The 14,135-nt window shown below is 39.1% G+C and overlaps 1 protein-coding gene across 3 annotated transcripts in view; it reads left to right on the top strand.

The window, feature by feature from the left end:
- Positions 1-14,135, top strand: part of SEMA6D (semaphorin 6D) — a 411,819-nt gene that overhangs the window by 158,342 nt on the left and 239,342 nt on the right. For 2 of the 3 annotated variants that reach the window (XM_071441515.1, XM_071441514.1), the window contains one exon: positions 8,706-8,810. The gene's annotated coding sequence lies outside the window, so the exon portion shown is untranslated. Of the gene's footprint in view, positions 1-8,537; positions 8,811-14,135 lie in introns of those variants that run through there. The other variant, XM_071441518.1, reaches the window with a different exon arrangement.

Raw genomic sequence — 14,135 nt, 5'->3', positions numbered from 1 at the left:
GAAAGCATTTCTCCCTGAAAAATCCTTGAATCGAGCCAGAACCCATGATAGAGCTCAGCTTCTTCCCTTCTTCCTGTCATTGAAGGAAATAAACAAATTTTTGAAACAATTTATTCTTGCAAAATCCATGTCATCTGTTACCTACCTTATTGTTGTCTTTCAGGTGCTTGCAAATAATTTTATTCATTCCTATTTTTTTTATTCCCCCAGGAGCTGGAGTTAAGCTATCTATCTATCTATCCAATAAAATTTTCAAGCTACTCTTTTTATCCATTTCTGTATTAGGATTGGATTTATCATTCTAGTAAACCTTTCTCTCTCCAAGTTCCCATAATCACTTCTGAGATTTTTTCAGCTTGTTCTCTGAATATTTTATGATGAAAATCATCAAGTCTAGACTGTTTGAATCATCTTAGTTATCTAAATATTCTCTAACCTTTTAAGTCCTCCTTTTTCTCTGAGATCTTATCCTTTTTTTGGCCTTTATGACACCTGACTTCTACTCGTGGTTGACTCACCCTGTCAGTTCAGGAGGTGCAGACCCCTCTGCCAGGTCCCTGAATGTTTCCCTCACACAGTTTTGCTGCAGCAGAGCTGGGGAGGTTCTAAGGATTCTGCAGCAGAAGTTTCCTGTGCCCCACCCCAGTGCTCTGAGGACTCTGAGAGCTGCAGGGCAGGAGGTGTCAGTGCTCCAGGGCAGCTCTGTGGATCTGCCAGGCCTGGGGTGGCAGGCTCAGCCCACACACTGGTGCCACCACAGCTCGGGGACAGCTCTGGGGACAGTGCTTCCCTGAAGGGTAGCTCTATCTCTACAGGCAATGCAGTCCTGGCAGTTCTGTTTGCTTTGAGGGATTTCCACATACCTTAGTATGAAAGCAGAATTTTTAACTGAGTTATATTGCATTATTGCAGTTTCTTCCTGTAACACACCTTGTTAGCTTGTGATCTGTGTATTGGTCATAGAATCATGGCTAGTGGGGACATGGAGAGGCATCCTAACCAAACCCCTGTGCAGGGACAGAAGTAAAAATTGAAGTGCTTCTGACTGATTTTTGCCTTAGCTGTTCTTAAAAACTCTGTAACCCTCCTAAGTAGTTCTTTCAGTGTCCTGGTAGCTGGGAAGGGTTTGCTTGTGTGCTCTAAATAATTCTTTTTGCATTGTAAGCTGTTTATTTTCTGTCCTGTCCTGTCCTAGTGGCAAAGCTGAGAAGTTTATTATCTTTCTCTCTGTGGAAATTGTGAATGTAGTGGCAGATTTCTGTCTCATGTCCAGGCAAGGTGTTCTTCAATATTTACACCATTTCCCTTGACATGTGTTTTAAACATGTTGGGGACAGAGAATAGCTTGTCCAATTTTGGAGCTGACAGAATGTGAAATTATCTATTGATTCTGTTATTAACCTAAAACATGTTTGATCAGCTTTTCTCACTTTTCACTGCACAATCCTCCATAATGCTACACTTTATTTTTTATTACGTTTTGATATTGTCACAGGTACAAGTTTAAACAGGATAAAAATAGAACCTATAGAAGAATCAAATATCAAAGCAAATATTTGATTTTTGTGTAGTTTTCAGAATGCAAAATTATTCCCCAGTGTGAGCAGATAAAATTCTTTGGAATTAGTGGGGATATGCAGAGTTATCATGAGTCTGAGCAGGCTTTTCACTGCAGTATTGGTTCTGTGCAGCAGTCACAAATCTCCTCCTAATATTCAGGGGAAATATAGAGCATATTTAAGGACACATATATGTGGTTCCATGTTAATGTCATAATAGAACATAAACTGAGGCTGTTAGATTAACAAGAGGTACCAGATTTCTGTTTGCAAGATTAATCAAGCAAACATATAGGCACAAACCAATTTGTGACATCAGCATTTCAGGATTCTCCAGAATGTGGGGTAGATAAAGAGTTTCATGTTTAACAAGACACATGTGCAAGTTTCAAGCTGTGACTGCAACCAACAAAGTCAACCAAAAGAAGGAAATATTGGGATAAACAGAATTACATCTCAAAATTTATAGATTGATGGGGTGACAGGAAGAATAATAGCAAAGAACATAATTCAGCAGAAACCAGGATCAACATTTTTTTAATCAAAGATCAGATACTGATCCTTCATCCAGCAAAGGGCAAAACCTGAGGCTAGGGGGCTCAGCCAGGGGAGCTGATATTTGCATATGGTTTCATCTTCCCACAGTTATAAATCTGAGCACTCTCAGTGGCATCAATGCCTTGCAGAAAACTGTGCCTCTGAGAAGGAAAGAGTAGGGACAGATAACAAATGAGATGATGGTGGAACAGGATCCATCAGCATCAGATTTGCAAAGTTGTTGCATTTCACCTGCACAAATTCTGTGTTGAGGCTAAATTCACTCTGAGACTAAGTTCCTTCTCTCCCAAAAGGCAGAGTGGACACATATTTTGTGTTTGCATAATATCTATGAAAGTTTAGATTTTATTATATTTGACTTCTCCTAACTGCATAACAAGCTGGATGTAGCACTGCACACCTGTGCAGAGCACCTTGTCAGGTCCTGCCTAGGCACAGCCCCTGAGGTGGCTTCCAATAGAAATCCATAACTCTCTGCATCAAGTGCTGTGTGAAGTCACACACATTCCAGCATGTTAAGGCTTAGCAGTAATGTTGGAATTAAAAATGAAAGGTATAAAAAATGTAGTTCTTGATATAATTAGAGTGAAATTGGAGCTTACTTAAATACTTTTGTCAAGTGTCAGTGTTTGACTTTTTGCAAGATTTATGTCTTTATGGAGTGAATAGATCTAGATTTCTCAGTATACTAAAATAGTGAGTTTTCTTTCCTGTTGTTTCTTTTTCTCTGAGTAATATCAATCAGACTACAAGATGTGATCAGAGGTTGCTCTTAATACAAAGCATCTCAAGCAGATGCAAAATGTGGCACAAAAGATCTCAGCAGTAACTATCACATGTAAACTCTGCTGGGCCTCCATAGCAGGAGAAACTTGTAAGATCCTTTTTGTAATACTGTGCATATAAGAGCATCCCCAAAAACTTGCACATGGAAGAAGATCTTTGTGGGGAAAAGGACATAGCCATTGGCATATTTGAGATAATTGAATTCAATGACCAAATGCTTGTTAAAAGTTAGTTATTAATATTTATGCTAAGAGTTTCAAAGGAGCCTAAGGGAAATGTATGCTCCTGACTCATTGAAATTCACCAGGAGCTGAGTGCCTAACTCCCTTAGGTCTTGCTGAAAATCCCAGCCTTAATCTCTGTGTGACAATCTGATTTTGATGTTTTACAAACCATACTACCAATAATAAGGATATGCTGAGGAAGCTGGGAAAACGTTGTGAGTGCTTATATTTAGTGCCTTTATTTTGACATAATTGTTTAAAATGGCTTTAGATGAAAATTTGTGAAGTAAAGCAATTTCCAGCTGAAAGCCTCATGGCATAGGCTTCAGTCTGTGTTAGTGATGTAAACACATGCATTAAACTTTGTAATGGATTTTATGAAACTTAATGAGCAGATTTTTATTGTGCTGTAATACCATGTTGAAACTATCCTTGTTTCTTTGTTTTTCTTTGCCTACAGCTAGAAATAAATTTGACATGCCTTATTATTACATTGTCCTAGTTCACTGTAAGTTTATAACATTACCTAAAACTAGAGCCTTTATTTGAAGTTTTTGGCAAAAGTGATATTCTCTCATGACTTCTGCTCAGAATGATATACAAAATTTTTAAAACTATTTGGTATAGTTTTAGAAATAAGTTGATGGCATTTTTTTAATAATTTTTATTTCTAATGTGGTTGCAACTGTGAATCTCCAACTAGGACAGGCCAGTCAGCTCCGTTCTTCAAAGACTCACACTAACACTGTGAGCAAATACAAAGAGGTGTTGGTAAGTATCAATGGCTGCTTTTGTTCAAACACTCTAAGATCTGTGTGACTATGAAAATTCACATTATACTCCTGCACTTCTACTGGCATTGAGCTGATTGCAGAAGTATAACCAAAGAAAAAAGCTTCACTCATACTGGTATTTCTGTCAGCCTGACTTCACAATCCCAAACTACTTTATTTCTAAGATATCCAAGGATAGAAATAATTGAATGTTTCAGCATGTGTTTCAGTTAACTGCCTTCCCAAAAATGAACAAACCCACAAAGCCCAGTTCTTTCTACATAACTGGAAATTTTACCAGTCTTTACTGTTGAAAGAGCTGAAGGATTCCTCATGGCACCAAAAACCTCCCCACCTTTAGTAACTTGGCTTCTTCCACATCATTGTTCCTGTAAACTATCAGCTTAAACCATGGGTCAAGAGTGCTTATAGACTCATAAAAATGTCCTGTAAAAAAGAAACTGATTGCTAATCAGTGAACTATTGTAGTTAAGCTACACTGTGTTATAATACTGGAGTACAATCATTTCCATCTTTCAAATAGTATTTTCACTGTGATATTTCTTTCAGATGAAAGACAAATTTTGAACCTCAAGAGCTGTGGAAAAGCCAAGACAAAATATGTACAATTCACATTAGCAACCTATTAATTTTTAGAAGCATAAATGGTAAAGTAACTGGATAGATGTAAACACCACACCAGTAAGGGATGAACCATTTTATCTCTCTTGTAGAACAACAGGGCCATTTTATCTCTCCTGCTGAACAACAGGGCTGCACTCAGGCCAACAGACTCATGGACATTTTGGCTGCAGTGCCATGTATGTGGTAAATAATATTGGGAATACTCAGCAATATCACACTTCAGTGTCCTGCTGAAACCAGCGAGTTCCTTGCTGCCTTAAAGAAATATGTACAATAATGTTCTTCTTCCTGTATTACTGAGGGGCTCAGTGCTTTTCCCCTGCTGTTCTTTGAGATGGTATTCACTGAAGGCAAGTTGTTACTGACATAGCTTAAGGTCCACTTGACTCAATTAGTTGCAGGATTTTAATATTCTTATGTCAGGTAACAAGCAGTGATGGTTGAACTTCTTTCCATGAATGTAGGAAAATATAGGAAAAAATAATCAAATTGAAGAAAATTGTCAACTTTTTTTGTCAGTGCTTCTCCCCTACCCTCTTTGATTAATTATGATGCTCTTGTTTTCCAAATTTGAAAGTTTAAAGGGAAAAAAAATCCTAAATTTCATTTTCTTCCATTCTATTGTGGTTTCAGTTGCTCTGCCCAAGGCATGAGAACACAAGATTTAATAGAGGCCACAAATGATAGCCTTGGTTATCTGGGCTTCAGGAGCTTCCTTCAGCTTCTCCTGCTAAGAGAAAATCTCTGGCAATGACTGATCCCACTGTGAAGTCCTAGCCCCAGTGAAGGCTCCAGGAAACTCAGTCACCCTCACTGGTAGCAGAGTTTACCAATCTGTTTTTATAATAAGTATCCCCAAAGCTGTACACATGCAGGTTTTCTTTACAAACTTTTAAAAGCTGACTGTTCAACAATTCATTATCCAAGGTGTGGAGAGCCTGGTGAGCATTGCCAATCCTGTTAACACCATTGTGAGGAACACTTGTGCAGCAGGAGTCATCTGACAACAGGCAACAGGGCAAACCCTCCTCAGCAATTCACCCGAGTGTCATCTTTGGTTTGCAAGTGGAATGGCACCTTTGTCTCCAGGAACGTGTCAAGTGTCACTGCCTGAAGCATCAAGCTGAGCCTTGCCGCGCTGTTTACACGAGCCTGATTGTGCAGTACTAATCTACAGGCTTTGGAACTGCTTCCCTTGCTAAATCCAGCTGAAAGCTGAAAAGTGCTTGATAAATCCTTAGGGTGCTTTAACTTTGAAGAATTCTTTTGCAACCGAGACAAACAGGATTAGCACATGGGGCCTTCCATGAGGAAGCTCTGGGTCTCCCTTTCACTGACAGAGTATCCCTGGCTATTTTTTTCTCCCATTGATACCTCTTGATTAGAAAGGTAAAAAGATCAATAGGTTTGTAACAGCATCTTTTTAGCTATAAAAAAATATCTTTTGAACTCTGTATTACAAGACCGTGATTCAGAGCTTTCTAATTTAGCTATAAAGCATGTTCTGGGCAACAGCTTCTGATAGGAAAGTGTGCTGAAGTCAGTGGAATGCTTTCCAATAATTTCCAGAGGCTCTGGATCAGGTTTTAAAATTTTATCCTGTTTTTATTTTTTTTTCTTCTGGTGGTGTGGCTCCAGCTGCCTCACTAAATATGTTCTACTATGTTAAAAAAATTGCCAATAAACCAAAGCTTACATGATCACTGTAATTAAGGGTTTAGAGATTGTTTGGCTCTCACAAGTGTTTTAAATTACTATTTTCAAAATGAAATCTTGCAAGGCAGACTGCTTGAAGGCTAAGAAGTCTCTGGTCCTTTGGCAGGTATTTTCACCTCTGTGCATAAGTGGCTTTTACTCTCCATTTACTGAGAGTACTGGCAACCACCTGCCCTTATATTCAGAGGAGAAGCAGACTCTGCTCTAATATCTGAGAGGTGTAAGCAGGATGAAAAATCAAGGCCTTTTACTCACCACACCTTCTAAATGTAAATGTGTTGTGACCCAGTTTGCAAAAGCAATGGAGAACCATCCTGGATGCTGCACATTGTCTGCAAAGCTGAGAGGGATTGTGCTGCCAGGGAAAATGCCTGGCAGGTTACCTGGAAAGTTAGCTCATTCCTTTTGGAAGTGTTTTAAGTCCATCAAAAAGAATTCTATACTAGGACATGGAAACACAAGTGACTGAATCACCAAAAAAAATCCCTGTTCAGCCTCTTCAGTGGCTGGGGAGCCCTGGCCCCTTTTGAAAGGCAATCTGCCCATTTGGGTTGAGCTGAGCGCTTGCTTCCCCTTGCAGACAGCCTGGAAAGACACACAAGGTGTCCAAAATGAAGCTGTGAGCAGAACACACACTGACAACACCAAACTCAGGTGTGATCAGTCCACTGGTGTGCTCTGATATTGGTCTGGCTGTTCCCAATCCTTGTGTCAGGCATTGCTCTAGAAAGTGTGAGACTGTTTCCTCTGCTCTTTCCAAGCTGAGGGAGATCAAAGCCACATTGCTAAGGGAAACTGTCAGCACCCACACCTGGGCTCTGCCCAAAGCTGAAGTGCCCTTCACCCCTTAGGTAAGATCTTAGGGCCATTCATAAGATCAGGCCCAGGGAAACCAGAGGTAAATAACGTGGTGTATGTGAGCAGAACACTCACCCTGCTGAGAGCAGCTCAGGTACCAAAAGCAGCATGGCAATGAGGCTTCTCAGCTGAGCAGATTATTGCAGGTGGGCTCGGGTGGCCCTTTCTCCTACCATGGATATTCATAGAGAAAAGCAAGGCTTCAGAAACAATTCTCTATTTAGCAAACCCTATTCCCTCCCTTAGGTGTCTTGCACCTCACTTTTCTGTCTCCAGGGAATTCCCTTTGTAGCCATGATGAGGGAATTCTGCTGCCAGGGTTGGCTGCCTCTGGGCCTCACTCGCCTGTGTGGTCCCTGGCAAACAGTGCTTTGTGAGTAACAGCAAATGCTCTGGCTTGCAACGTTTTTCAAATCATGTTTAGCTCAGAGGAAAAGCATCTTTGACAGCTCTGCAAACTCAGTCTTGAGATACAATAGACTTTTACATCCCTGCAGTTTAAAAGTTAATAGCATACAGTTTAAAACCTGCCTACCTAGATAGGAACATGACAGATTTTAAGCAGCTTTAAGCCTCTAAAGTAAACAATACAAATACTAAAAACTTGTTATTTCAAGTTCTTTCCTTCCTTTTTTTTTTTTCCTTCTTTTTTGTAAGGGGAAACCCTGTAAACATGGCAAATGTGTATCTTTTCTGTCACTTCACAGAAAAGCAGCAAAACATAGAGAAGAAAAGCCTTTCTCTCTGGCTGATTTCCCAAATGTACTTTGAGTTACCAACTACATTTAAGAGACTGCTGGAGCTTCTTTGTACAGTGAGAAAGTGCTGAAACAGAAAAAGCATTGAGCAGAATATGCAAAGACTTTGTCACAATTATGGGCATCAAACACAGGGTTTTCAGACACAATCCTTTATCCTGCAGATGTTTCAGCTCAGTGTGTTGATCAGCACATTGCCCTGGGAAATTGCCTTGCTGATCAAAAAGTGTCTGTGTGTGCCTCCCTTGCACATATGTAGCTTAGTCTCTTCAGGACAACCACTAGTTTCAATATTCAGGAGATAGCAAAATTGTAGACAAATAGTTGAAACGCTCCACTTGACTCATTAGAAATGCTGCATCTGTAGTAAGCAAAAATATTCTCCATCACAACTAAGATTCAGCACTTAGGATGTGTGCAGGAACATAACCTTTGCCTCTTTGTTTAATGCTCTCCTTTGGGAAACAAATGCCTTTTGAGATATCAGGAAATGCAAGCTCAGTCATGGTAACATTTAGTTTTCCTTTCAACCTGCTGTGTATAAAATCTGCCAGTGAGTGAAAATTTTCTTGGTACTGTAGACATGAGGTCAAATCCTTTCCTGTTATTATGTTTTTTGCATAGTTGAAGTCATATCAGAAGAAAATTTAATTTCATCTCTCTCTTGGTTTTTTTGTGGTGCTTTTTTTTTTGGTTTGTTTTGGTTTTTTTTTTTGCTAGAACTGTAGCCACTACATGAAGTTGCCTAAGAGTTATTTGTTCCTGTTCCAGAAATAACTTTCCTTCTTCACAAAGCTGACCAGTGGATCTGTGCCTTTCCTTTGGCAGATGCTCACCTTGTGCCACTTTGCAACTGAATTTTGAAGGACACTCCCACTCCTGTGAACTTTACTGACAGCTGGATGGACTTGGCAGAGAGAATCCATCTGACAGGTAGGCACTCAGAAATGGAGCTTCCATTGTGTTCTGATAATGCCAAGACTCCAAACCACAGGCAGTTCCCCCATTAGTTTAATGATTAAGGGTCGAACATTTGGATCTGGGCTCACACAACACTCTGGGCACTTACTCGAGCTATCAAGTTGATTGTTCAGCAAGTCACAGCTGTAGGGAAGGTGAGTTTGGCAGGCAGGATTGTCAGTCACAAGGACCTCTCTCCCCCATTCCCTGTCCTCCTCCATGCTGGCAGCTCAAGCTAGGGCCTCACACTAATAAGAAGACTCCACACTCACAGTGTGTCAGGGGAACCAGATTTGTGGCAAAGAAACACAGGGAGGAACATAGGTAGGACTGCCTCTTGTGGACAGGACAACAGTAGTCTGTACTTGCCTTGTCAGCAAAGAAGAACAAGAAAGGATTGTATCCTTCTCCTCAGTGTCCTCACCTAATGTCCTTCCAACCCAGCTGAGCCAAACCAGAGGGAAAATTAAAGAATAAAATATTCTGCGCTTGCAAAAGGGAAGAGGAAAGTGTAATTCTTCAACCTGCTCTTTCATAGAGAAGCAACATGTGTCCATAATTCAATCTAGTTCTCCCTCATTAGCTCTACAAAGCATTTGAGCTTTCATTCAGAAATAGGATTTGGTAGATCTGATGAGTTCTACTGTGGACCAGAAGGGAAGTTCAGCAGAAAAATTGCAACTCTGAGTCCTTTTAACCTCAGAACAAGCTTTTGGATTTTGCTAATCAGGTACATTCGTCATTTATATCGACAACAAACATTTAACAAATAATCTGCTCTGGGAGGAGTATGATTTACTGCTGCAGTCTGGGTTTGTGCTATTAATAACAATAATCATGTTTGGCACCAGTATAACCAGTTTAAGCAAAGGATAGAACAGATTTCCCAAGCTCCAGCTGGCTCAGTGGGATTTTCCATGTCCTGATGAGAAGAATTTGCTAGAAACAGGCTTGTTGGGATCAAAAGGATGTGGAAAAGCAAGAGCAGAGTCTTGTGCAATTTTGTCATTTTGTTTAAGAATGAATGGAAGGGTTTGACATTATTTCTTCCATTTCATTTCTCTCAGATGGATTTAATTTAAGACAGAGCTTTTCAGAGTAGTGCTATGAAAATATTTCATTTTTGAAGTTAAATTTGGGTAGGATTCTCAATAAATTGTGTTGAACGTTTTCTATTCAACGTTTTCTTAAAGTAAATTAAGCATTTGTTAATGTTATGGTTGTTTTGGCGTTGGTTTTTTTTTTAGAAGTTGTTTGTTTTTCTTCAAAAGCAAAGATTTGTTTTCATTACAAAAATGAAAATCTGTAAGCTTAAAATATTTTGTTTGGCTGTAAAATTCCTGCCCCCCCCCCCCCCCCCCCCCCCCCCAATAATCAAAATTTTGTTGTATCTTTGTATCTGCACTTCTGGGTCACTCTTCACTTTTTCAGTTGGGACACAAAGACTCAGTAACTTCCTTTCTAACTCAGTTATTACACAGAGTCTGGACAAGATTAGGAGCTGTTTGACTGACAGCAGAGCAACTTTGCCATTAAACAAATGTGAATCCTTCATGTACATGAGCACCCTTCTCCCACTGAGGAGGAGCAGCCACTCAGAGCCTTGTGCACTGGTGCAGTTTCCTTTTTATGGCTGATTGCTTAAACAGTGTAGCTGAAACCTGCTTGGCCCTGCTGGTGCAACGTGACAGGTCTCAAAGGGCAGCAAAGGTTATGTGCCATTTTGATGGTTTTATTCCATTTAATTCCCAGCTTTTCAAAGCTGCAGCCTGGCCCTTTGCTGAAATCTTTCTGGGAGCTGTGTCATCTCAAGGAACTGTCACCAACATTTTAATTCATATATTTACTTCTTTATTGAAGAATTGTTTTTCTTTCAGGTGTTCCTGTTTAGAATGAAAATACTTTTTTTGTAATTACTTGAGTGTTTTTCATTTTGGGCAAATACAAAGTTTGGACTCTCTTTTCATCCTTTCTATTGCAATCTCTGTAATATATTTGATTGATAGATTTTATTACTATGGTTACTCCAATTTTACATAGCAGATTTCATTTGTGAGAGTAGCATCCTGCTCTGCCCTCATTCAGCCTACTTTGTTTGTTATTGTTTACTGGGGAGAGGGAGGGGAAGATGTTCCACTGCTTTCCTTGAAGACAAGCTTGGCACAAATAAGGAGCTTCTCACGTTTGCAAATCCACTGTGTTTTGTACTGCTACGTTACAGAGTGAAGAATCTTACATACTGAAGCACAAAGAAATTTCAGTGTCCACAAGAGTTCAGAAATCACAATCACACAGAAAGCTTCCATCTTATTACATGGAGCTTTTTCTTTCTTTCTTTCTTTCTTTTCCCTTAATTTTTATTTTAAAAAAAGATTTTGCAGTACAAGTCGCAGTGATTTACTTGCAGGCTGCAGGCTGATTTAGGATGCTTATTCAATCAGTCTGCTTCTAATGATACTAGAAATACCATAATGGATGGAACATTCCTGTCTGCTCTAAATTGGATTAGAAGGTTTACTAATGTAATACTGGCGAGCCAAATCAGTCTCTGATGCCATGGGGATTAATCTATAGGGAATACTTGATCTCTCATGCCCATGTGCTAGTTGAAGTGCAGTCATATCTTTTGATTTAATAAACCATTTTTATATTTCCCAACAGTGTATTTGAACAGGATGAGCTAATTGGTAGAATTAGCCTTTTTAAATGAAACTTCATAACTTGCTGCTAAATGGAAGAATACTAAGTACTTCAGCCTTAAAAGATTTGGCTGCTGTTTATGCAATTTCTTCTGAATAGCTTAAATGCTAAGGACTACAAGGATATGACAAGGATATAGTGTGCTCTGTTAAGAGACAAAACTAAAAATGCTGACATACCTTGGAAAGCACTCTTTTATTATTGAGCTGAGCAGTCACAAGATGTACATATCCCTGTAAGTCCAATATATTAGATCTGATTTTACTCTCATCATCACATGATTTGTTTAAAAGTTAAACCTTGATATGCAAACATTTATAGATTGACAATCAAATCAATTATGGCAAAATAGGTTGAGGAACAAAGAAAAATTACACAGTGCCATGTTCTTGGTGTCACTTGCTGGTCCTGTAGTGTTTGCTGAGGTGTTCACTCAGATCTGTCTAAGCTTTGGCTGGCAGATAGCTTGTGCAGGGAGCAGAGAGGCACAGGGGAAGGACTGAGAGAATTGCAGAATTACAAAGCAAAAACTTCCTCTCTGTTTTGGTGTGTACAACTTCGTGCACCTGTACAAACTGATGGCTTTTACCAAAGTGAATGTAAAGTGTCTGCATTATGCCCAAGTGACTTTGCTGTTAAATAGTCATCCTACACCAAATGAATTCCACCGTAAAGTTGTGATTGATTTTGAAGGCAGACAGGAAGTCTTTTGGTTAAATTAATAAATAAATGCATATATATGATACACATATATTTCCCAGGTATAATTGCCTAATTCAAATAGCCATGACATAATTATAGAGACCTGGAACAAAATCTTTCCCCTTAAGCCCTATGACTTAGCTGCTTCCATGGCTAATATTTCAGACTTCCAAACAAATGATATAATCGTGAAACAGTACCTACCATGACATGAAAATACATCATTTTCCCACCAAATTATGCATGCCACACATCTAAGACAGACACATCTTTTTCACTTTTCCAGAACTGTGACAGATCCTAAATTGAATAAGCTGACTAACACCTGGGTTTGACACACTTCCTATATTCCATAACACAGCTGAAATTACAGGATTTCCAGTTACATGTTTTGTAGTATGCACCATGTAGAAGCATGTGTTTCCAATCTTGAATATTCACAAAATATCAGACCCTAAAATAATTGCATGCTAATAAACAGGAAAAATATTTCAGATATTGTTTATGGTTTAAAAAAATTGTTATTGCTGACATTTTTGCATAGTAAATAAGCAAATCTATTTGAAAAGTGCTGTGACAAACAGTACTATGACAGCAATAAAGTTTCTACAATATTGTCTGAAAACATTTTTCAAGAACCAGCATAAACAGAAATCATAAGACTATTTGCTATTCTGTATCAGATGTTTTGGACAACTTATGCAGTCTCTGTGTAGCTAGATATCAAAATATCAGTTGGTACAATCACCAGTGCATCATTCTGCATTAGAGATTGTCTGTTCATTCACTGGATCACTGGTAATTAGAGTGGGCTTTCAGGCCTATTGCTTCACATGATGATTTACCAGATATATCAGACATCAGAGCATATGTTTAGCTTCCCAGCTGTTTTTGGTGGATGTTTGATCCTCTGACTTCCACTGAAACTTGTCCTTCTAAAGACATCTGCAAACATTACTGTATCAGCTGAAGTATTTCTTCAGGCTAGAGTTGCCTTATCCTTCTTTAAACCAGTTGTCTTCAGCTGACCTCTTTAAAATAGAATATTTCTCACTGGTACTGAGTCATCCTGAGTCATGTACCCCATCTCTTTAGGTGAAAGTCTGGTCCCACTATAAAATTCTGTATCCCTCTTTCTCACTTTGTCTTGGTTTGTAAGCCAGAATCCCACTATGTGCTAGTCTGTGTGTATGAGGAAACATAACAATAATTAAATACTTATAGAAGTTATTTCCCATGGCTCAGTTGATCAGTCATTATTTTTTTCCAGCAGGGAGCTTTCTGATGGATGTGGACAGCTGGGTTTTGACTTAGGCTACCAGCCATAAAGCATTTCTAGCAAAGGGGAGACACTTGTGGTGATAAATCAAGTTTAGGAGAATGGATATGCATGATTTGGGGTGTTTGCTGCTACTGACATGAAGGGACACCTTTTCAAATGGCTGGAATTGTGCAAAAGTATTTCTGTGCAGGAACAAAGACTGGGCTTCATGTTTAAGCAGAGCTTTACTTTGTTTGTGCGTGAACACTTGCTGACTGCTCTGTGTTGAGGAGGTGCATCTGAGATGTTGCTACACTGGAAATCTGACACTGAAGGATATCCATGACTGTGACATGTGAGTGTTGCTCTTACACTGTAAATTTTAGCAGAGTCAGTCAGTTTAGAAGAGGAGTGGAATTAGAAAAAAGTTATTAGTTAAAATTTACTAAGTTTGCCAGAGGCAATAATGAAATTAATATGTTTGACTTAACTTTCGAATAATGAAAAATAGTCTAAATAATAGAAACAGAGTGATGTTATGTATTGGAGTATCTGAGCATGTTTTGCCTATTGGCATAATCACTGCATTGTGCAAGCATTCCTGGGCACACAATCTTTGTAGCATAACTATATCT

The sequence above is a fragment of the Agelaius tricolor genome, unplaced genomic scaffold, assembly GCF_023055355.1.
Source record: "Agelaius tricolor isolate 1412-34295 unplaced genomic scaffold, bAgeTri1.0.p SCAF_16, whole genome shotgun sequence".
In the NCBI taxonomy this organism is placed as follows: domain Eukaryota; kingdom Metazoa; phylum Chordata; class Aves; order Passeriformes; family Icteridae; genus Agelaius; species Agelaius tricolor.
This window is presented reverse-complemented; position numbering and strand designations above follow the sequence as displayed.